Genomic DNA, 25962 nt, shown 5'->3' with positions numbered 1-25962 from the left:
TGCAGATCTTTCCTGCTAAGTATGGCAAGCAGCAGTCATTTAACTCCTGCTAAAGTGAGCAAGTGAGCAAAACTGGTTTGTATGCAGCAAGACTTTAAATCTGAATCCAGCTGAGCCTGAGCATTCCTCAGCAGTTTGGTAAACTTTATTGTGTGGTGTCTGCAGACTCATGAGATCCTGGCATTTAAATTACAGTCAAACCCAATGACAAAACTTGCGCTGGTTTCAAAGATGTCAGGACTTCACTCATCAGAATGAAATAATCTATCAAACCTCCTTGTTCAGGCCCTGTGAACACAGGAGCATGCCACCTGATGTATCTGACTACAATTCAGACTGAGGTGTGTGGGTTTAACCTCTTCGAGAAAGTGGCCCAGTGTCGTGGTTTGAACCCAACCACAAACCTCTTTTACTCACTCCCCCCCCACCTTCTTGCCCTCCCCCTGCTCCTGGAGGGACGGAGAGGAGAATCAAAAAGAATGCAACTCCCACAGGTTGAGATAAGAACAGTTTAGTAACTAAGGTATAACATAGATCACTACTGCTACCACCAATAATAATAATGATAAAGGAAATAACAAGAGGAAAGAATACACCACCTTAACACCAGCCGACCAATAACTCGCCCCACTCCCCCCAGCCGAGCACCGACCGATACCTCGTCCAACCCTGCAGTCCCAACCCTTCCGGGTAACTCCCCGTTACATCCTGGGCATGACGTGCTGTGGTATGGAATACCTCTTTGGTCAGTTTGGGTCAGGTGTCCTGTCTCTGCTTCCTCCCAGCCTCCCCTCCTCCCTGGCAGAGCATGAGGCTCAGAAAGTCCTTGGCCACACCAAACATTCGAGCAGCAACTGAAAACATCGGCGTTATCACCACTGCTCCAAGGCCAAAAGATCAAAACACAGCACTGTACTAGCTCCTAAGAAGGAGAAAAATGACTGCTGCTGCTCAAAACCAGGACACCCAGCATCTGACAAGACTTTGCAGTTAGGATACATATTGTGAATAAAATTCTTTTGCTGCTGGCCCTGTTTGTAAGATACTATTCACCTTTTAAACGATGCACTTTCTCAGACCTGTTGCTGTAAAGCACACCTACACCTGACTCTGTAGCTTCCGTTAATAGACCTAAAGAAGTTTTATTGGAAGGACAGCAGGAAAACAGAAACGGCCACACCAGGTTTGTTGGTCCATCCAGTGAAATTGTGAATGCTAGATCTTCCAAGCAAAAGGTATAAACATGCCCATAATGGATACTATAAAAATCCTGCCCAGAGAAAAAGTGTGCCCCTAATAAATAGGTCTGCAATGCAGAGGATGAAATCTCCTTCTCTTGCACTGAAAACATGGAACTTCATCCTGCCCTCCCTTCTCAGACATCCTTCAGGAATGACAGAAAACCCTGCCCACAAACACTGCGAGTTACATCTTTAAAGAATGAAATAGATTGGGGTTTACACAAATTAACCTCTACTCATAGTTTTTATCCCACAAACCATTGCTAAATTGCATTTAGCTACTGCCTCTTTCTTTGGTGCTGGTGACTGCTAAAGGCATGCACTGCTTTCTGCATCCTAAAGGTCAGCTCTGAGTCTTGCCTATGTTCATGGGTCTATGTTCACGTGTACATTTCTGTGCACTCATACGGACACACAGATAGATCTTCCGTGGCTAGGCTTAATAGGGTAATATGGCAATAGGGTAATGGGAGGGGAAGGGAAGGGAAAGCATATTGCTTACTCTGGTGTGCAAAGATCCTGGGATCAGAGTTAATGGGAGTTAGTAAGTCTATTTATTTGAGCCTAGAAGAGGACAGCCACTTTTCCAGTGGAAGCTTGGTGCTGCCTCACCTGTCCTGCCTTCACATATAACCACTCTGAAATCAAAAGGAGATTACTCATTTCAATGTATCCCAATGATACAGCAGTGCATCATGTTGGATGTGAATTGGCACACACCATCTCTGCACTCCTAGGATGACCAATTCATAACCTGCCTGACCTGTTACAGCATACTAATGAGCTGACTGCATTGCTTTTGGGGAATATTTTTATTCTCCTCCACTGTCTAAACGTCAAACATCCTTGACTCCACAAATAACTGGTAACACTAAAACATGCTGGAGAACTGAGAACTGGTTTTTTTTTTCTGTGTAATTTAAAATTACATTAGGGAAAAGGAGAGAAAATAATTAAAATGATCACTTTTAACACTTCTATTTTTACCTATAGTTCTAATGAAAAATGCAGTGTAATTATACAAAATATATAAAAACATATACATAAACATATATATACACAAACCATATATATAAAAGAAAGATACTTTTCTGAAATCTATGCTTACACAATAATCTCATTGTATACCAAAGAGGGACTGAAAATGAAAAGAAATTTATATCTCTATTCCTATCTCTGATTTACATCTGTGCTTATATCTATATGTTTTCTATATCAAAGTCACCAAACCAACTCTTTTGCCATGTTAAGGATATTTACAATACTTTCAACATAAACTTTTATATAAACCTAGTATTTTCAAGTAAAAATTATTCTTTTCATAAGTATTTTAAACTAACTTGTCTGGTCATTAGCAGCATTATAGGGAGACACAGTAACATCTGTATCTTTTAGTAGTACCCCTCCTTCTCAACTCTAAAGGTTGCTCCAAATCACAAGCTCTTTCCCTTTCCAGCAGGTAATTACAGACACTATTACCACCACCTCTAAAGACTCACAAGCCTTCTTTCTGTAAACCAGCTGTAAGCATTACATAAATATATATAACTCTGTTCAATTATTTTCTTGCCCTTCCTGTGCTATGGATCTATTTGATAGTAACACTAAAATACACACCCTCATTACCTTGAAAGAATCAGGCACAGTCTGTCTGAAAACAAACTTGATTGTAAGGCAGCAACAACAAATGGCAACAAGTCAAAGAACATTACAGAAGTCATCTGCCAAAGGAATTCTCTTACAGCTTGTGGACACTGAATTATTGACACAGAGTTTGGGGGGTTTTGAGTAGCTGGCTTTTTTGCAATGTTGTTTTTATTTCAGTATTATGATGGCAAAGTTTTCTAGAAGCTGTCATTATGGTTTCCTCTTTAGCTCTTCCTAGATGTTCCTTTTGGGACCTGTGTATGACACATATAGGTGAGAAAATAAATTTCAGAAATCATTAGATATTGGCTATGGACTGACATAATATAGTCATCAGGAAATCATTTTGGATACAGCTGACAGGAAATCACCACTAAATGGTGACAAGGCTGACCTAGCTCTGGTAGCTAACTTAGGCTAGAAGGGCTTTACTGCTAAAGCGCCTATTTCCCTCTATTGACTGTAAAGGAAATACAGACAATTAGTTTAAACAAAGAACCATTAAAGACAACTATCATTTTTGTGGGATTAAACCTGTCCAAAAACTAGTCAACAGTCCTTAAGAAATAATTCAAAAAGGCCTACAAAGAGAAGTGCATAAGAGGTTGTTCATACTTAGAGTGAGATTGGTCTTAGCTGTATGATTAACCTCAGACATGGTAAAAATCAACTACTAGTAAGTACAGCAATTTTTCTGCAGATGTCACATCACAGAGAACACTGAGGAAAGTTTCTGAGAATGTTTTTGGGGTGCCTTCCATACACTGTGGAAATGGGATAAAAAATTATCTTTCTTGTTAAATTTAATAAAACCCACCATAATTCTGGCACTGCAAAGAGAAGGGAGTAGGGAAAGAGCATAGTGACTGTATTCAAGGAAACAGGGCATTGTGGGGATATAACATTAAAAGTCTAAGAAGTTTGTGCTGAAGCAATGGAATGGGAAGAACCTTTGGAAAGATACACGAAAGGAAGCATTATTTTCAAAACAACAGGCAAACAAAATGGTCTCTGCTGGAGCCTAGGAAAAGCAAATGCTTGATTTTGTTTTGCCCTTGTATTTCTGCAAGGCTTTATGGTACTTACCTATCTGTCTTACTTTCCTAACCAATGCCATTTGTGTGTGGTTTAAATGCACTTCTCAGCTCACAGTAATAGCTGGTGATGGACCCTTATGTGTATCTAAAGGACGAATATTATTCAGCAAAGCCACTGGAGTACTTCTCCATGGTAGTCTGCTGATCCCTTTCCATTTCTGAGGAAGCACTGGTGGGAAAAAACACAATCTGGATCTTTGCAGCTCAGTCAATCATTCATTCACTCACTGATATCATCGGAATGGCATCAACAACTAAAGGAAGCTAACTGCCACACCTAGTGTCTAGCTGAAATTTCCCTTGTTGCATTTTTAGCTACAAATACTCTCTTTGCCATGGAGTTTTTTAATTTGCAGCAGTCTTTCATGTATCTTGGGGTTGTTACACCTTTAGTTTCCTCCAAACCAAGCAATAGTATTTTTTAAATTCTCTAGTATAGACCATGGTTTCAAGGCCTCTAATCATTCTTCCTGATCTTCTCTGAGCTGTCTTCAATGAGGCCACAACTCTCTTGATGTTTACTGAACAAAGTCACCTGGATCTGCTGAATTTGAAGTAAACACAAATAGTCGCACAAAGCTGTGCTGAATCATAGAATCACAGAATAGTTAGGGTTGGAAAGAACCTTAAGAGAATCTAGTTCCAACCACCCTGCCATGGGCAGGGACACCTCACACTAAACCATGCCACCCAAGGCTCTGTCCAGCCTGACCTTGAGCACTGCCAGGGATCGAGCACTCACAACCTCCCTGGGCAAGCCATTCCAGTGCCTCACCACCCTTACAGGAAAGAACTTCTTCCTTATATACAATCCAAACTTCCTCTCTTTAAGTTTTAACCCATTATCCCTTGTCCTATCACTACAGTCCCTTACGAAGAGGCCCTCTCCAGCACGCTTGTAGGCCCACTTCACATACTGGAAGACTGCTATGAGGTCTCCACGCAGCCTTCTCTTCTCCAGGCTGAACAGACCCAACTTTCTCAGCCTATCTTCATACGGGAGGTGCTGCAGCCCCCTGATCATCCTTGTGGCCCTCCTCTGGACTTGTTCCAGCAGTTCCATGTCCTTTTTATGTTGAGGACACCAGAACTGCACACAATACTCCAGGTGAGGTCTCACAAGAGCAGAGTAGAGGGGCAGGATCACCTCCTTCGACCTGCTGGTCACGCTCCTTTTGATGCAGCCCAGGATACCGTTGGCTTTCTGGGCTGCGAGTGCACACTGCCGGCTCATGTTCATTTTCTCATTGACCAGCACCCCCAGGTCTTTCCCTGCAGGGCTGTTCTGAATCTCTTCTTTGCCCAGTCTGTAGCTGTGCCTGGGATTGCTCCGACCCAGGTGTAGGACCTTGCACTTGTCATGGTTGAACTTCATAAGGTTGGTATCAGCCACCTCATAAGCGTGTCAAGGTCCCTCTGGATGACATTCCTTCCCTCCAGCGTTATCAACTGAACCACACAGCTTGGTGTCATCGGCAAACTTGATGAAGGTGCATTCAAACCTACTGCCCATGTCACTGACGACAATGTCGAAGAAGACTGGTCCCAATACCCATCCCTGAGGGACATCACTCGTTATCAGTCTCCAGCCAGACATTGAGCCATTGACCAAAACTCTCTGTGTGTGGCCATCCAGGCAGTTCTTTATCCACCGAGTGGTCCATCCATCAAATTGATGTCTCTCCAATTTAGAGACAAGGACGTCTTTGGGACAGTGTCGAATGCTTTGCACAAGTCCAAGTAAATGACGTCAGCTGCTCTACCCCTCTCCATCAGTTCCGTAGCCCCACAATAGAAGGCCACCAAATTGGTCAGGCAGGATTTCCCCTTAGTGAAGCCATGCTGGCTGTCACCAAGCACCTTGCTGTTTTTCATGTGCCTTAGCATGTCTTCCAGGAGAATCTGCTCCAAGATTTTGCCTGGCACAGAGGTGAGACTGACTGGTCTGTAATTCCCCGGGTCATCCATTTTGCCCTTCTTGAAAATCGGGGTTATATTTCCCTTTTTCCAGTCATGGGGAACTTCACCTGACTGCCATGATTTTTGAAATGTGATGGACAATGAAAGGAATACAAGGTATCCTAAGGTATATAACTGGGACAAATGGGATAGTTTTCCCATTGCAGTTGCCAGGCTCTGTAGAGGGATCCCAGTGCTTCACAGTGGAGTGTCTGACACTACTGAAGTTAACCAGGATGTGTCACACCCATTTTAAAAGCCAACCAAAAAATTCCCAGTTTGTAACAGATCAATACAAACCATGGGTAAGCATCATGGTGATTATTAGCCTGTTAATGCCCAGAACAGGGAAAAAGCTTGTCTCATCTTAGCATCTACCATGTGTTACTTGCCATGAGCTAGCTAAGATGCAGCTCCCTTTCTTGAAAATGGGGTGTATATTTCCCTTTTTCCAGTCGTCGGGAACTTCACCTGACTGCCATGACTTTTCAAATGTGACGGACAATGTCCTGGGTTCAGCAGTAGTCGTCATTTTTCTCCTTCGTAGTAGCTGGTGCAGTGCCGTGATTTTGACTTTCAGCCCCGGAACAGCACTGATAACATCGATGTTTTTAGTTGTTGCTAAGTAATGTTTAGTCTAACTAAGGACTTTGTGAGTCTCATGCTCTGCCAGGGAGGAGGGGAAGCCAAGAAGAAGCAGAGACAGGACACCTGACCCAAACTAGCCAAAGAGGTATTCCCTACCACAGCATGTCATGCCCAAGATGTAAACTGGGGGCAGTTACCCAGAAGGGCTAGATCAGTGCTCGGTCAGGCTGGGTATCGGTAGGCGAGTGGTGAATGGTTGCACTCTCTCCCCTTGTTATTTCCCTTATCATTACTATAATTGGTGGTAGCAGTAGTGGTTTGTGTTATACCTTAGTTACTGGACTGTTCTTAATCTCAATCCCTCAGAGTCATATTCTTTCAATTCTTCCCATCCCTCCAGGAGCAGGGTGGGGAGGTAGAGGAAAGGTGGGGAGTGAGAGAGCAGGCTGCGTGTCTGAGCTGCTGACTGGGCTTAAACCGCGACAGACAGTGGCTTAGCAACTTCATTCGCCAACTCCTTCAAGACCTGCAAATGGATTTCATCAGGTCCCATGGGCTTGTGAACATTCAGGCTCTTAAGCTGCTCTCAGACCAGATCCTCTCCTACAGTGGGCCTGATGTACTTCATTCTCACAGTCCCTGCTTCTGACTTCTGTGACTTGGGTGGTGTGGTCAGAGCATTTACCAGTGGCAAAGAAGTCATTAAGAACCTCAGCCTTCTCCAAGTCCAGGATAGGCAGTTCTGATAGCTTCCGGAGAGGGCCCACGTTATCCCTAGTCTCTCTTGTATTTGCAATGTACCTATAGAATCCCTTCCTGTTATCTTTAACATCCCTAGCCAAGTTTAATTCTAACTGGGCCTTAGCTTTCCTGTCCTGGTCCCTAGCTTCCTAGACAACATCCCTGTATTCTTCCCAGGCCTCCTGTCCTTGCTTCTACCTTTTATAAACTTCTTTTTTCCCTCAAAGCTTCCTCAGCGGTTCCTTATCCCTCCAATTAGGTCTCCTGGTCCTTCTGCTGCACTTCCTTCTAGTTGGGATGCAGCACTCCTGAGCTTGTAGCAGGTGATCCTTGAATATCAACCAACAGTCTTGGCCCCCCCTGCCCTACAAGGCTATATCTGATGGAACCTTACCAAGCAGGTTCCTGAGGAGGCCAAAGTCTGGTCTCTTGAAGTCCAGGGCAGTGAGCTTGCTGCACGCTCTTCTCACTGAAGTACAAGAGGCAAAGACTGTGGTTGAGGACAAGACAATTATGTTAATAGCTTCTTATCCTCTGCCTATGTGTGTTCTTGGGAGCTGTCAGCTGAACCCTAAGGAATGTGAGCCACTGGTATTCATCATCTTTATTCAAATGAAACCTCATAAATAAAACTTGCCAACAGACAACAGCCTTTGAAGATACTGAATCTCTAATGCATGTTGCTTTTCACTCCTGTGCTTTATTCTCACTTAAATAACAATGAGATTTTGGAGAGGAGGTAAGGCTGGGGTGCACACCTGAACCTGCACCTAGGAAAAGCTGCTTGCTGTGGGCAGTGGAATCTGTGGGCTTTGTTTATCCACTAGCTCTACTTGCTTTGAAAAGCCTGACATCTGCAATTACTGGGGACCAGTATGCACTAAGCCAGAAAGTCACAAGTTTCAGCAAGTAGTCACAAATTGGGAAGAGTGGGCTGTCAAGAACCTTACAAAGTTCAACAAGGACAAGTGTCAGGTTTTGCACCTGTGTAAGCACAATCCAGAAGCACAGCATAGGGTATGATCTGCCCAGATGGGGAGCAGCTCTATAGAAAGGGACCTGGGGGTGCTGGTAAACATAAGCTCAAAAGGAGTCAACAGTGTGCAGCTGTGGCAAAGAAAGCCAACAGGATGCTGTGAAATATCAACAAGGGCATCACCAGCAGAGATAAAGATGTCATTGTCCTACTCTACTCAGTGCTTGCCAGGCCACACCTGGAACATCAGGTTTGGTTCCCACTACACAAAAAAGATGCGGACAAGCTGGGAAGGGTCTAGACAAGCCGTGTGAGGAAAGGCTGAGAAAGGTGAGCTTGTTTAGTCTGGAGAAAAGGTGGCTTAGGGGAGACATTATCACCATGTTCCAGTATTTAAAGGATGGCTACAAAGAAGATGTAGACCCCCTTTTTACATGAAAAAGATGAGGGGTGATGGGTACAAGTTACTCCCAGGGAGATTCCAACTCGACACAAGAGGAAATTTTTCACAATGAGAACAACCACAAATTGGAATTATATCCCCAGGGAAGTGGTGGATTACCCAACATTGGACACTTGTAAGATTTACCTGGATAGGGTGTAGGGTTATCATGTCTAGGTCATGCTTTGCCAAGAAAGGATGGACTGGATGATCCTTGAGGTCCCTTCCAACCTGGGATTCTATGATTCTTTGATAAGAGTATCTATGTTTTCTCTGCATTCTGGATTTCCCAGTTCTCCAGAATCTATCCAGCTTTTTAGGTTCCTCATTTTCTTTCAGCAACAACTCATGTTTTCATATTCCTGGTTTTGTTCCTCTCCACAGCAGTCAAGTTCACAACTGCTTTCCCAGTGCTGTTCATGCCCATGTTTGTTGGACACTTTGCAGACACAAACTTCCTACCCCATAGTTTATACTTTCTATCTTTCCATTTTCTGCTTCATGACCAAATGTTCCCTCCAAATAAAAAATGGACCTAAATATCTGGCAAAACCTGTCCTGCCTCAATTGAACCTAAGCCCCATTTTCCAAAAGTTTCACCTCACTTTCAGAACCTGATATATTTTTCACCTCTCCCTTGCCTAGCTGACTTCCTGAACTTTTAGTGGGAAGACCTTTCAGGGACTCTGCATTGCACAGTGTTGGAAATCAAAGTCTCCCCTTTGATCTCAGGAGACCTGGAGCCTCCCCTCTCATCCTGCAGTTCCCCTTCACCACACACTATCTTCACATTTTGAGAGACAGTAAAATGGGTGAGAGAAAAAGGAAAGGTGAAATTTTTCTGGAATTACCCTGTTACCTCAGGATATACTCTGTGCCTCTCCCTCTCTCCCTGTGTTATGTTTGCCTGCCTCAGAACCGGTCTCCTAACATTATGGGATCTTCACATTCAGCAATAAGTAAAGCAGTGCAAAAGCCTTGGGCATTGTAAGGAAAAAGCTTATTAACTACCTAAAGAGAAATCCAGAGCAAGAGCAAAGCCATGACATTTTGCAGGATTAGCAAGCACACAATATTCAATTAAACATAAATTACTGCTCCTATCATTGTCTTAATAGTTTGATGGATGTGGTAAATATTTACAACAACCCAGTAATGTGAGGAATTCTGTATTATTCAAAATGAAGACAGCCTCTATTTTAACTTTTAGGAAAATGAAACTAAATTCTCTTTTTCTACTGAAAAATGACCTATATTTAAGACTTCATTGGATTATATCTCAATGCTGTTTTTTCTGTCTCTGCTTTCTGTCTCTGGCTGGATGTAATACTAGGAGCAGCTGTAAAGGTTGAGGCCAACTCATTACACTGGCGCTACCCCTAAATCGAAGCAAGGACCTGCCTGGAGCTCCAAGCCAGTTCCTTTGACTTCTTTGAGGGGTCATGAAACAGAACACAGAAAAGGGAAACTTATTGGTAGACATCTAGTAAGAAGTGCAGAATGGTTCAGTGTCCTCAGTTCAACAAGAAGTTTGCACCTCCCCTCCTTAAGCCAATATGGGACCCCACCAGTACTTCTTTTGAGTCTGATGGGGCAAGGCAAAGAGCCACCAAGGTCACCACAAACTCCCTTGTGGCAGAGTTATGCAGCAGAGATTACTACATGCCATGAACAGCTGAGGAAACACAGCCTGGTGAGATAACTAATCAACTAACAGACCTGAATAAAACAGGGGAAAAACACATCAGCTGTCACTAATGATAGTATACACTGTTCAATTTCATTCAGTTGCACTACTTTAATACTCATCTCCTTTCCTATTTAAGCCTAGGTAATTCTTAATTAACTTTTCCTGACATGTCACACTCCAGATATTTTTTGGAAATGACATGCTAGAACAAACATCTTTCCAGTTATGCATAAAAGGGGCTGTTAAGAACACATATACCTCATATACCTTAAAAAGTTTAGTCACTTGGCATGCCTGATTTTCCTTTAGCACTTCCTTCTGTATAAGAAGACTGAGACCTCAAATTGTACAAATGAACCCCTGATTTAATGAATTTTATTTTCCTTCCCAACTCATTCTTGAGAGGTCACTGAGGAAGGCTCTGTGTTTTATACTGGTCACATTTTTGGTATACATTACTAATTTAACAAAAAAATAAGATCCTCAGACTTTCTCCATCTTAGCCCCAGTTTTCTCAACTGCTACATTAACTTCAGGGTTTCTTTTTATAAGATAATTGAGTGCACGGTTGCACTCAACAGACAACACAGAAAATAACATCAAAGCTTGACCTTTCTTGAATGATATCACAGATACTACATCAGGTTCTGTCTTGTCCAAGAACATCACCTCACCCTTTCTAATTTGGCTCAATTCCTTACCATGTCTATCCATCCCAGCAACATTCTTTAGTTGTTCTCTTATGGTTTTAATTCTATACTCACAAAGGGTGCAAAATAAAATGACCTGCACAAAGTAGAGATCAGCCTGAATCATGAGGTTTAGGTCTTATTCCCAAGAATATTAATGTCTGTGAGAACCAAATCTGGGGAATAAAGTCTTTTCTATATAATAAATTTTGCAGCAAACAGCACAAGCTCCCTGACACCCACCTTTTACTATACTGACTTTACTGAAGTGAAAAGCTCTTTTGCTAAATAGACAGCTATAAGGCCTTCTCACTGAGACTACTGCACCGCTTGAATCAGAGCTGACCTACCTAAGAATAGCAAAGCAAAAGAAGGTGGGGAGGGGGGTGAAAGGAAATTATAATTCGGACCCAGGTTGTTCAGCAATAGGAAGAGGGAGGGAAAAGGAATATTTGAGTAGGTTGCAGAAGTCCTAAAGAACTGGGAATCCTATTTCTGCTGTGATGAAGAAGGGATCACAGTGATGGAGGCAGTTGCTGTCCCCCATTGCCCAATTCCCACCCTGCCCTCTTCCTCCATGGAGGAAGCTGCAGGAAATAAGCAGCTGAAATAAGAAGCTGAGCCACAGATGGTTTGCTCCTCTTCTCTTTTCCTTAGGGACCTCATCTCCACAGTGGCTTCCTGCTTTGTCCACACCTTGACATGGATATTGTTCAGCAATGAACTGTTTCTGCAAGCCAGTACCAGAAAACCCTAAATGCAACAGGAACAAAGAGCAACCCTGAGATCCCATCTTTGGCAAAAAGCCATCACACTGAGTTCACCTGGAGGGTTTTTAATTGAATCAGGTACGTTAAAATCCAATAAAATAATAAATGTTTTCTAGCTGCTACTTTTTGGGGGCAACAGCGCGCTACTGTAGGTTGCTACTCCATTTTCATCCTCTGCAAAAATGAGGTCTCTCATAATTAGTATCTGGAAACATAGTAGGTAGGTGTCCAAGGCTGGATTTATTTTCTCTTTCCTTCTCTCTTTTCTTTTGTAGCATAAAGGTGAGTTAACAACACTGTCTGTTCTGCTGAACTTAAGCTAGGTCCTGCTGAACTGCAATTCATCCCAGCAGCAAACTGTTTATTAAAGATCTGTCACATGCCCATATTCTGTGGATCATCACAGGAGCTGACAGCGCGACAAAGGCTTGAAATCCAGTGCATATCACTGGAGGATGTCATTAAAATGAAAGTGAGACCAAAACCTCACAGCTGTCACTCATTATCTAGGACACTCTCACACAGTAGATCTCACACACTTCCCTTTATCTGACATGGGTCTCCTAACTTCCCCATTTTCACTGTAATGAAACAGCTTCCAACCAAAAACATTTTGAAACAAAAAAAATCATAAGACGTTATTAAAGATGTGCATTTCTACTCCTTTGGAGTTCTCCTGCGAGTCCAGTTAATCACTGAATTTCTCTTTTTGGTCACCTGCTGCTTATTTTATAGGCTGTTATATCTCAGGGCTTAAAAAGAAGAATAAACAGGAATGACTGAATTTCAACCACTCAAACAGAGCTTTCACAAGAAAAATTGTTCTAAGCCACTTGCCCTTATCTCAGACCCAGCCTGAACATGTCTTTGTTCCAGTTCAAATGAGACAGGCTGATAATATTTCTGTCCTCATTATTTTTTGGGTTTTCTTCCATTTCTCCAGTTCTCATTTTGACTGGGTATATAATGACTATGATAGTTAGGTCAAGGCTGTATCAGTGCTGTCAGTGAACAGCTTTCAGTCATGAGAAAAGGGTGGTCTTAACTGTATTTGCCAAAGGTAGGAAATACAAGAAACCTCATAAGCTCATTCTGAAATACTTGCTATCCAGTCTGTCAGACCAATTTTACACCCATTCAGCTTCATCAACATCAGAGACACTATGCCAGAGTAAAAATAATGGAATGTTGACTCAGGCTCCTATAATTTTTAAGTCATTCTTGATTCACTTTAGGCTACAGTGTACTGGATTGCTCTGTGTTTTCACTCTGGAACCCAGGTCTCAGGGAACTCTTCTCATTACAATACCAGTGGCCAAAGAAAGATCCAAATACAAGACAAAATCTGTGGTATAATTACTTGACTTTGATCTCATCCTGTGTCCTATGTAATTATGAAACAGTTCCACTTTTTTATGTCTATAATTGCTACAAATTCATATTAAATGAAAGGTCATCCCCATTAGAACAGATTTCAGATTTATTACACTACCCTGTCACTGCTTTGATGTTAAAGATTTTGACAAATATATTTGGCGTATTAAAAAACCTCAACAAATTAAGGGTAATTATATCATTTACACAAAGATTTTTGTGATTCAAAATTTTATTTTTAGAATAGCAGTGCACAACTTACTCTGTAATTATTTAAAAGTTTTATTTTGCCCTAATATATGTACAACTGCTACAAAAATTGTTAGAATAATTCTAGTACGACAGCAGGTTAAATTCTGTTCCTTTAAGAACAGACAGTTAATAATGCCAGTCATATACTTAAATTTAGGGGTAATTACACATGTTTAAAAATAAATACTAAGAGTAATTACAGTGGAATTGCAGTAAAACAGCCATGCAATGAAAAACACTCCATTACCCAGCATACCTGAGGCAGGTGGAAACTCAGCTAAATCAGATGACAGTACTTAAGCCAGGTACTTGGAAAGCTTTTCAGGGACATGTCAGTTAATAAAGATCATCAGAAATACAGGATTGGGGTGGGTTTTTTTAATTTCAAATCTTTGGTAAATTACAGTTAAGGTTAATAACACACATCAGTGACAAAATGCCAATGACACTGACAGTACAAAACATGTTAGAAAACTAGACTATTCAGACCAAAGGTTTTGATTTTGGCCTCAATTTCTAAATGCAGTTAAATAGGGTAGCTGTTCTGGGGAGGGATTAGACAGCAGTTATTTAGACTGGAGAAAGAAAAAAAGCATGGTATATGATAAGCCCATGTAATGCTACTCAGAAGATGAAGTGTCCACTAGAGAGATGCCTGGACACACAGAAACTGTTCTGGGTGCCTTCCGCTCTGCTTAGGAAAACAAGGCATATTTTTACATATTCTTTATGACTAAAAAGGATGGCAGTCATGCATTGTTTGACTATAGTAGCAATACTGCCTCCTGACAGAACCCTGGAGGCCCCAAATGCTGATTAATTGCTCATAACATAAGGAGTCATGTTAGCATCAGCAGTGGGATCCGGTTCCCAGGGAGGGAAATCGCAGACTGGTAATTCCTCTTGATCCAAGTGGAACAAATAATGGAAATGATCACACAGATCAGATAATCTGAAACAAGAACCAAAACAAGGGTTGAAGAAGAAACAAGAAATCTTTAAAAGAATATCTTGGAACATCCCTGAATGAGCTTAAAGTTGAGCTGCATTTGGAGACAAAATATTTGCTAGGACAAAAGCTACAAAAAATCTGAACAGACATGGGACATTTCTGGTAAAGCTCCCATCCTGGCCTGGAAATGCAGATCAGGGAGGTACAAGCTGTCTCCAAGCCTAGTAGAGGGCGTGAAGAAAGTCATGGCCTGATCTGGGATTTGCTACCTGAGATGCACTGCAGTATGAATTGAGGGAGCTGAAAACAATAGCTTCCAAAAGAAACAAAAGGTGTGCTGACCAGTGTGTCTGGATGAGTCAGTAGATGAGGAACGGGGCCAGTTAGATTTGGTAAGACTAGGCACGTATATCTACCACATTGTCTGTAACCAACAGAGACTGGGAACAGAAAGGCTGGATTATCCCAGCCTGAGTAACACAGAATCCTATTACTTTGAAGGATAAATCTCCCTGGGAGTTCTTGCTTCTGTTTAATTTCATAGTCCAAGTGGAAAACTTGGGAGACTATCTAAAAAGTGTGCAAGGGAGAAAGTGAAGTGACAAGGGCATTTTCAGGCAGCCAACTTTATTATCTCATCTTCAGCGGCACTACAGCATTGTATCCACAGGAAAGAAGCTGCATTATCCAAGTCTAGTAGAGGCCCTTCGTTTGGCATGTGATGGCAAGGGCTCATCTCAGCTTGCCAGAGCACACCCAAGCAGATCCAACCTGAACCTGGAAAGATCCTGTCCAAACACCATATCACCAGAGCAACTGATGGTTGAAAAAGACACAGCTCTATAGGAGGTGGCAGTTTAAGATCAGCAAAATAAGGCCCAGAACTGCAATGGCGACTCCTGAATTTACTTAAGATCCTGGAGAGTTTCCTGGTGCACTCTAACCAAGGAAGAAGAAGGGTATACTTGCAATGGAAATTGGTGACAATAATGCATGCAACATGTGGAGATGTGGCTATAGATGTGCTGGGGAAGGGGATTTAATGTGGCTCATGAAAATCGTGGTAGACTTTCAGGGAGAACTTTCATCTATAAATATGGGAAACAGGCAAGTGGAAAACGAAATTCTGCAGGAACAATTTAACTAAACACTGACACAATCAAAAGAGACAGATAAATCCAAGGCTGGGTAGGACAAAGCCTCACCATTGCCTGGTGAGCACCACCCAACTGCTTGTGTGAACTTGCAGATCACCAGCTGGAGATACGCTTTTAGGGTAGAAGGCTTTGTGTTCAAATATGGGCAGTGCAAAACCAGTCTTAGAATTTTACTACAAATACAAAAATCTATGAAGTACACAGGAATAACTGGTCAAACTGAAAGAGCTGATTTTCACACGACTAGAGAAAATGGAACCCAACACGTTACAAATGGAGAGAGTGACAGGAGGTCAGGGAAAGACGGGAAAATGCTGAAGTTCATTCAGAAACTGTCTGCATGAGCAAATATTCAGTTTGATTTATTTTTTGACAGTAACTGTGTCAAAGCCATAAGAAGTGGCCAACAAATTCAATCTTTAGAGAAGTCCTTTAAAGAGGCCAGTTGAGTAAAATATATCTAAGTATTCAGGAATAATAACAACAACAATAATAATAACAGTAATAATAATGATAGTGCTAGTAATAATAAAACAACAGAATGACCTAAACACATTCTGAATTCAATTCCAGAGCTGTAATCTTGTACTCTGAAAATATGGATGACAGTGATTAAGCTGGAGGGTGTCACAGCAGCACACATTGAGCAGCTACTCCATCATGTCACAGTATGAAAAAGGGAAGATGGAACAAGTCAGTGGGGAAATATATCAGTATAGTATATACCCCATGTATATAGTATATACAGTATAATATCAGTATAGTATATACCCTTCAACCAGAAGGATCCAGAATCTCATCACATTTTTGGCTAAAATACATAGCAGAAACAAATTTTCTTTGGAAGACAGAGATGAAATGCTAGAATACACTTTGTTTCAGTATCGTATTTAACCAGGATGCTATAGTTGGGCCAGTATTTCTGTGAAAATATATGTGGAGATGTGTAAAAGGAGCCTAAAACAACAAGGTGAGGAGTACTGTCACAGCAGGGTGACATTCAAGGTCATTTAATACGGGTTTGCAGTGAAAGCACACTACAATATTCCAAGTGGTCTACCACTAGGTCCCTTGGTTTACCAGGACTGCAATACAGCAGTAGCAACTGGGTAAGAAAATGAAATTCTTTGAGGGTTGAGTGTCATTTATCTCACAGTTGAACCTTAGTGACTACTCCTGCCTTACATTCCCCTTGCTTCAAAACTTTCAATAATGCTTTCAGCCAGTAATGCTTAGAGGGACTGGAGTTGGAGTCCAACGGAATGGTGGTGTCACAGGAATAAAGGTTTCTAAAGATGTTTGGGAAAAAAACTTGCCTAAAAGGAAATTCTGGTTGTGGCAAAATCTGTAAGATATTTCTCCCATGGACTGCAGACAGAATATCTGTGGTTAGATCAATCCATAGTTTCTTACACTGGCTCTGTTAGTTCAGAAATCCTGGGGAAACTTGCTAGGTGGCTGGAAAAAAATGCCTTGTTTGGATTTCATGGTCGTATTGAGGCCTGGTTGTGAAAACATAGTAAGGCTGATGCTCTTCCAGATGGGTGTTATTGGGAAGCTAATTGCAAATGATGTTTCAGATAGGAGTAGGAGGGACTAGTTGCTCCAGAGAAGATGCCTGGTTGGTTTTTTTTTCAGTTTTTCTGACTAGTTTGAGAAAGTCCAATGAGGTTGCAGAAAAGAACTCTAGGAAAGAAATTCATGAATCACAGAATCACAGAATGGTTTGGGTTGGAAGGGAACTTACAGATCATCCAGCTCCAAACCCCTGCTGCAGGCAGCCCACCTTCCTCTCGACTCTTACAGAGCTGCATAGCACAGACTGTGAAAACTAGAGCCTGGGAGAGCTTTCTGGATTACTGGAAAGCCACTGGCAGGAAGGTGGAAGCCTTGCAGACCCTTGTATCCCATCATAACCATCTCTGACTTATCACAGGACACCATGCTGTCTGCTCACTGGTGGGTCTTGTGCTGGAACATGCTGGACAAGCTCCGACTCAGATGACAGTAACAGCTCATGAGTGCTACTGTATATCTACACACAGGGTGTGCAAGCAGCAGACAAAATGTAGCTGTGTACGTCTATCTCCTTACATGCTTTATACCTGGCTAGGTGGAAAGAATGAGAAAATAATCTATTTATGCAAAATCTTGTGCAGTTTGCCTCTGGAACTGGTATAGAGGCTCCTGTCTGCAGTGGTGAAGGAAAAGCTTATCACTGAATCTGAGTTAAGGAATATATATTTTTATTTTGTACAGGTTGTACATCTGTGTTTAATTATCAAATACTTGCCAAGGTGGAGGCTACTCAGAGTAAAGACGAGTTTAATTTTAGTACCCATTTTGTTCTTCCTCCCATTTCCAGTTTCTTCCCATGAAACATGTTCTTTCATTTGGAGTTTCAAATCTCAAGACTCCCTTCTGTAAGTTGACTAAATGACTTCATTTTGCCAAAAATACTTGTTATTCTTTAATTTAGCTGTTTTTTTTTTTTCAACAAATAAAATTTTTTTGTTTAATTTATTTTCCTTTTATTTTTTTTAACCAAGCATCATCTTTTCAGTTGCCACTGAAAACGAAGTATTTTCTTCTTGTTTTCAATCTATTTTTTTTAATTAAAACCTCCTAATTTTCATATATTTTCTAGGCTTTATTTTGTATTCTAAACATAAAACTTCTCTAACTAATTGCACAGTTTTGATCTGGGTGCTAGAAGTCTTGCAAACTCACACCTCATTCATATGCACCAGTCCTCAGGCTCACTCATGCTCTGAAATTAGAGTCCAGTCTTTTCCAGACCACTAAATTTGGGGTCCCTTTAGCATGTCTCTAAACATACATTTCTCCAAGCTGCAGGAGAATGTCCTAGAGGCCAGTGTAATTGGCGGAAGACAAAACAGCACTGTTCTGGGCACGGAGCAGAAAGCATGTAGGCATTAAAACAATTCAGTATTGCTAGCATTAATTTACTATACTGTTTATGATTAAAGCAAACCTGTCCAAACAGTTAGTCAGAGTCGAGTTTGCCCAGCTTAGTCTAGATGTCTTATTTGGGATCTGGACCTCTGGGAAGCAGGAATGCAGAGGCAAAGGCGTGTTATGGTATACAAGAGCAGAGTGCTTAAATTTGCTGGCCGTGCATGGACAGTGACAAAAACTCTCCAAGCCCTGCTGTTTTCTGCAAAGGGCATTGTATTAAACACAAGTTTTACACCAGCCGTCTCTTGTAGCTATTCATAAGCCCTGGTTTACAGTGGGGAGAGGAACTTTCCAGTAGGCTGAAGGAGTACAGGTGGTTGAGTTTACCAGCTTTCCAAGTGGTTTTCATTTCTTTTTCCTTCCTGAGATAGTTAAAAGCACATTCCTCAGCTGTGTAAAAACAAATGGCCTACTCTCCCACTTTGGGTGGATTTCAAATGGAAGCCCGGCTTAATTAGAGTTTTTTAAAGCTCAAGAGTTAATACCTGCCCATTAAACGCTAACCACCAATCATTTGCTGTTCGTTTGCTGGCAATAAGGAGCTGTGCTCACAGGCATGCTGCCTGGGATGTGGGGCTGTATTAGTGGGAAAGATCATGGGAGGAGAGACCATGAGTATGGCTCCACACCCAGCTTGGGAGGGCAGGCAGAGGCCAGGGAAAGAAGGAGCAGATGTTTGACCTTTTGGAGGCTTGGAGAAGAGTCTGAAGTTCAGAACACTAGGAGGGTAAGCTTGTCTCTCTGTTGGATTTGCTGTGGTGTTTGAGCTTGTAGGGAGGTGAAGAGAGCGTGGACTCTGAGTAGCCACTAGCAGACTGGTGCTGCTTGGCATATTGCTGGCTGTCTCTTCAGATCCATAAGTAAATGGCATGGTGCTGACCTGTACCTGGCAAGGGGGATCACAGCTGCACAGGATGAATCGCTACTGTTGTAACACTTCAAGAATTACTGTTCCTACTTTATAGGTTTGGGAATCCAGGGATTAAATGAGCTGTCAAAGGCCACACAGAGAGCCAGGGGCAGCCCAGGCAGCACACGGAGAGCCCTCCGCTCTCAGAGGCAGCTTGCAGACCACATTGGGTCTTAAAGGCAGCCATTCAATAGCCCTGTGGCTTGTATGGAAGACAAATTGCAGCATTTTGTCTTTATTTGCACTAGTAACATCTGTCCAGACTTCTAAGACTGCACAATGACTGATGAGTAGCTCAGCAAAGAACTCTAGCAGACAAAAGAGACATGCAACACCCAGGGAGTTACATGTTCAGCTTCCCTGCAAAAATCTCACCAACAGTCTTGCAATAAGTATATAATTTTATGGCCTATTTCTCAATCATATTCTGCTACATAATATCATGCTAAGAACTGCTTGCTACCTTGCCAATGGAAATACATTGCTGGCAAGTGGTAAGTCTCTCCAGATCTGCTCAAGGATTCATAACTGTAACAATATAAGCAAACAGTTCATCAGCATATTCCTTTCTGCTTTCTTCCTCTTCTTTTTCTTTCCTCTGTTCCTTCCTTTCTTTCAACTTATTTTCTCACTCTCTCCCATCTTTCCTTCTCCCTCATTTCTCTCCCTTGCTTACTCCTTCATTAGTGTTTAGAAGATTTCACAGTTTTCTCCCAGCCCTGGAAAGAATGTAAGTTGATGCTGCTGATTGCTTCTGAAAACATTTGGAACAAATTATCTCTACGTTTGGAATCTGAATAAAGGAATGTGAGCCTCACTGGAGAAATATGAAATACAGAGTGAGATTCAAAGAAGTTCTGTAGCTTTCTTTTTTTACTTCTTTCAAAAAATGAAAATAATACACCTTTTCTTTAATTTTTCCCCTTTCTTTTTTGTTTCTTCAGGTTGGAAAATATTTCATCTGGTAAAAGTGAAGAGTCTAAGGGAGTGCTTTCTGTGAGGTGTCATCTTCATCAGCTCTTTTAAAGGTGAAAATGATGATTGGCATGAATCGGTTGTTAGCATGAACTCTGTGAACACAGTGGGATTGATGAAGAGATTAAGCAGATCTTGTATTCTCTCTCTCTTCTGCAGTGACAGCAGATTTGGGTCACTCAAGTCTCCTTTTCCTGACTTATTCTGCATTTCAATTAACTTGCCTCAATTTCCCTTCCTGCAGGCTTCTTCCACACTGGTGATTTGGAGTTGCCATCAGTCAAACAACAGTGACCTCCTGAGGAAAGGTGCTGTGCAAATTTAGGACAAGTCACACATTTAAAGATTCAGACTTTTCTATGTGTAGGAGTATTCGTATCCAAGATTTCATTTTGTCTCATTGCAGAAAATAGTGCCAACCACAATATTTGATTTCAAATCATGATACAAATAGCTCAAATTTGGTGAAAATAATTGGCACTGGGGCTTTTTTATTTTATTTGGGTTTTTTTTTCCCCCTTTTTTTCTTGTTTTATTTTGTTTTGGTTTGGGTTCAGATTCATGTCCAGTATAAATGCAAAATCCTTATAACTAAAACATAGACAACTTTGCATTTCTCGAGGTCTCGGACTAGAAAAGAAGTGAAAAGCAGAATAGCTAAAATTGTTCAGTGCAGTGCCTCATATATTCAGAATGGTGACACACAGACTGGTGAGTGGGCACAGCAGCAGGAGGAGCAGGTGAGAAGGCAAACACCAGCCTTTGCAAAATCAGTTAACTAGCTGGTCCATAGACGCTTGTTTGATTTTAGGAACATTGCATCCTTTGGCTCCTGAGGCTTAATAAAGATAAATGAAGACAGAAAATTGCCCTATGGAGGACAAGCCATGAGACCCAGTGTGGCTGGTTCCTCTGAGCCCTGCATGGGCACCATGGGCCACTGGACAGTGTTCTGACTGCTCTGGGCTTAGTCTTTCCCTGGAGAAATTTATAATCTGGGGCAGACTGTCTCACAGGGATTTTCAGTAGATAACTATGCTGATCTTCTGCTTAGTCTGCAAAAACCAGAAAGCATCAATGACCAAGACATTTTCCCATTTCTCCTCTGTTTTTCTGGAGACTTTCCAGAGGTGCTGAAGCCTATCCACACTAAAAAGCTGATTTGGCTACTGAGTTGAACATGGTAAGCAGAACTGAATATAAATTGCTCTGAAGATCAAATAAACCTTTTTAAAAGGCAGATGAAAACTGGTTTCTAAGCTTCAGACTTTTTGTTTTGTTTCCTTGACTCATAAACTCTTGGTGAATCCTGCTGTTAAGTACTAGAGATAGTGACAGATGCCAAAGCCCTGGCAGGTTTGAATCTGTTCACATAAACCCTGTGGGTGTGATTCTGATTCTTTCCAATGATTGTTTTAGGATGATTTAGTCACATTGTTTTGACCTACTTTCCCTAGTTGCAAACTCTGTCCAACCTGGTTATCACTTATACAAAAGAACTGTGGGGGCTATTTTATACAGTGGTATATTATCTCTGATAAATTTCACAAATAAGCTAAGAAAAAAAATATAGAGGAACAATAATTCTAGGTAAAACCAAGAGTGTTCCATAAGATGCAGCTCTTTGTCCAAACTCTGGCAAAAGTCCAATGCAAAGACGAGTGTTGGGAAAATTACTCCAGGAGGTTTGATCCTCAGCATTTTGTAAGATAAGGTATGAGAACCTCTCCTGGTAGCACTGACAGGCAGTTTGTGTTCATCAGCACTACTGGGGTAGCTATAACAGAGATGATTTGATTACTGCTTCTTAGAGAGAGAACGTGCCCTACAGAGCTGGGCAGACATAGGAACTGGGAAGATCATGAAAAATAGGAAGGCAGCAGTTAAGGTGGGGAGTCATTAAGTGGAAGTTAATACTGTGAGTGGGAGGTAGTCTAAGAAAATATGTTAGGAGTTGAAATATAAACTTGAAGGGCAAATCTAGCCCTTTACATCTGTATTTTCAAAGCAGTCCTAGGGAGTGAAGTGCCACAAATTTGTACAGGGAACTTGACATCTAGTGCCCCTGGTAATCAACCTTTTCATATCTGACAGCTGGACTCAGAGCAAGTGCTCTTCTTCCAGTGTTTGCTAACACCTTGGAACAACACCATCACTAAGAAAAACACAAACAAATCTCTTGTCTCCACCAGGGAAATCAAAAATGGTAATTAAGACCATCAGATTCCCACTTCTTATATAACAAAAGCAGGAAAACATCTCTGTGTTAGGTCAGATTTGAAATGAAGCACAGAAAAAATAAAAAAATTGAGTGCAAATATGTCTTCAGCACCAGATCTCCTGGACTTTACGAAAACCATATAAGCAAACAGCTCCACTCAGCTTAAAAGCTTCCAGCAATGAAATATTACCAATAAAACATCATCAATAGACTTTCACATACAGTAATTAGAATGCAAAAGGTATTTAATCTTCAAGCATAGTATACATCATGGCTGAAGCCTGGAAAACTCTGAGAATAACATCATTTATATCCCTTCACATTTTCTGCATTTTAGTTCTGTGCATGACAAAGGAAACATCTGTAGGGAATGTATCAGTTCTGTGGCAAAGGTTACAGTAAACTCATGCTGTGTAAATATGCATATACATCTAAGGCATATACATTATTCTGAAAGGAAGCCAGTCATCCAGACATTGATTTCCTTGCAAGAAATAAAATTCACTGATGCACGGCTATGGTAATATAACAAGCAGTATTTGCTCTTCTCATGCATGGATTTTTGCATTCAAAGGATATGTTTTACTAACAAGTTTGTGTATATGTGTTGCAGAAGAGGGAAATTTTTACTCAGAAATCTTTATCTCCACTGAATGCTACCTTTCAGCTAATGAGATTGCTGTCACCTAAATTTTCATTGTTTTAAGAGCAACTGGCTGCCGACAGTTTCCTTTCAAGCTTGAATGATGAAAGGAAAACACCAGGCTGCCTCATCTGGCTAGCTTGCTGAGAGCTAATGAGCCTGAGGCTGCACCCATCTTTGCTATACTAGTGTGACCTTATGTCTGCTAATGCACAGGGAAGGAGTGAAAAATGTACTGCTAGTTCTCTCTAACCGTCCCTGGGGACATGCTGAATGTGCCAAAAAATTTAGTAAATATATATCAAGTTACTGTGTTGAAACATACTGCAATGTATTGTGACCCTGGGTATCTCAATCATAAGATCATATTTTATTTTTGCTTACTTTCCCCCTCTGAGTTCAGCATTTGATAATTCCTCTTTAAAAAAAAAAAAAAAAGTTATCTTTTCTCGCTAAATTTTAAGTACTGCACAAAAATTTTAACTTGCTGCTTAGTTTTGTAATAGAAATTTCCAACTTGTGGTTTTTTTTTTTTTTTTCTTTTTTTCTTTATTTCCCCCTACCAGGTAAATATAAGTTGATGTGAGATTCAATAGTGCAAGTTTAAAGGCTGCTTAGCTGGTAGAAACTGAAATCACTGAGTATAACATGGACTGTGCATTTTAAAAAGCTTTTCTATGCATATCAATAGAAAATATTTTATGGCTTCCCCTTGGTGGAATCTCTTTGCTCTTTGTGCTCAGTTACCATAAATATTGGTGGAAACCACCTTTACTGGATCTGAAGATCAAAATTTCATTTGCAAACTTTACACTCAAATATGCAGCTGAAAATTCTCCATGTATAGTAGTTACTTGCTGAAGCCCTCTAATAAGGGATGGAAATGCTACCAAGCAGTGAGTGTGTGTGTATATATACACACACACATATATATAAAAAGATATTTTATATAATATAGTATATAAACAATATAATTATAATATATAATAAATGTATATAATATCTAATTAGAAATATAATAAATTATATATATGAATTATAGACAATATATAAATGTATTTATATACATAAATTTCATAGGGCTATTTATTTATATATATTTATGTGTGTATATGTAATTTAAATACAATGGAAAAATGACTTCTGAACACTATAAAAGTTTAAGAGGTTTCTGATGAAAAAAAATACTGAGTCAGTTAAATAGTGTTAGTTCCTCAATGAAAGTCAAAGCAAAATCTATAAGTATCAAATAGGTTACTGGTGGTTACTTATTTTCACAGCTCTAGGACTTGCTATCCATTGGAATACAGGTCAGGGCTTTGATATGGCCAGTGATCTTGGTGAGCTATGCAGTAGATTTGCCTTTTATCTTACAGATCCTTCTCGTGTCTTAGTTTTTTTGCAATACCTGGAAAGTACAGACCAATGAGTATCTTTCTTCATGTTAAAGTGAAGCATGGAGTTAAAGTGAATTAAAAAAAGGAACTTTTAACTTCTGGCAGGAAATAATCATCAGTCAGTATACTATTTTAGGGTGATTTGTTCAAACAAATAAGGTTGAAAGAATTGTATCAAATCTTTTCCTGATCAAGTCTGTCTTGCATACTCTAGTAACATTAATGCTAGTGGTGAGAAATTAAGAGCTTCCCTTTCATACCTCACCAAACATCTGTATCACCCATTTTTGCCACTATAAATTCAAACAGAAACCTTTCGAAAAACATCTGTCAGGCTGGCCTCAAACAAGAATGAAGTTCTGAGGTGGTGACTCCTCTAAATCATAGAATCACAGACTGATTTGGGTGAGAGGGGACCTTAAAGCTCATTCAGTTCCAACTCCCTGTCAGTGGAAGGCAAGGACACCTTCTACTAGAGCAGGCTGCTCCAAGCCCTGTCCAACCTGGCCTTGAACACTGCCAGGGATGGGGCAGCCACAGCTTCTCTGGGCAACATGTGATAGTGCCTCACCACTCTCATATCAAAGAATATAAAATATACCCAGTATTTCCCTGAGTAAATTGTCTGTGGCATGACGATATGCTTAACACATCATAGAATTGCTGCCTTGTCCTAGCAGATAAATAATTTTCTTCATGAAATACTGTTTTGCAAAATGGCCCCAACACTGGTTCTGCTCACTTCTAGCAAACTTGGAGCATGAAGAGGGTAAACCCTTTAAGGATGTTACTTAGTCTGGAAGACCTTATCAGCTGTTGGCAGCAGCCCCCTGTGTAGTTTGACAGTTTATGATGTTCACAAATTTTACACACAGAAACACAATATATACTCTCAGCTATTCCACCCCGACCAGGGCTCCCCTCCATGTGCTTTTCAGTCAAGTTTTTGGGGCCTCAGGAAAGCAAATTATTACCATTTCCCTCAAGGATGGTCTTGGCAATTGAAGAAGTGCTTATCTTTTGGGGAGTCACTCCCCACACTGAAAGAAAGGAGCTTTGCAAAGGGCAGAACTGACCCCAGACAAATAAAGTGTGGGGAGAAGACACTGTTTCCCTAAGTCAAAGGCAGAGGATGCCAGGAGGGAAGGCGAAACCATTGACTCCATGTGGCACTGGACCAACTGTGTTTGACCCCAGTGTCACAGTGCCTGCAGAGCTGTCTCTGCTGGGCTGCTCAGTTCCAGGCAGACATGCTGCGAGGA

General features: G+C 41.0%; 1 protein-coding gene and 1 long non-coding RNA gene across 2 annotated transcripts in view; one reads left to right on the top strand and one right to left on the bottom strand.

Moving 5' to 3' along the window:
• LOC136005990 (urea transporter 2-like) overlaps positions 1-25962 on the bottom strand; it is a 399495-nt gene that overhangs the window by 285087 nt on the left and 88446 nt on the right. The gene's annotated exons all lie outside the window — the stretch shown is intronic.
• On the top strand, positions 19066-21849 carry LOC136005563 (uncharacterized). The gene is made up of 3 exons (XR_010608803.1): positions 19066-19281; positions 20409-20492; positions 20684-21849. It is a non-coding gene; the product is annotated as an uncharacterized LOC136005563 (long non-coding RNA).

The sequence above is a fragment of the Lathamus discolor genome, chromosome Z, assembly GCF_037157495.1.
Source record: "Lathamus discolor isolate bLatDis1 chromosome Z, bLatDis1.hap1, whole genome shotgun sequence".
Classification (NCBI taxonomy): domain Eukaryota; kingdom Metazoa; phylum Chordata; class Aves; order Psittaciformes; family Psittacidae; genus Lathamus; species Lathamus discolor.
The sequence above is the reverse complement of the archived record's forward strand: the minus strand, read 5'-3'. Positions and strand labels throughout refer to the sequence as shown.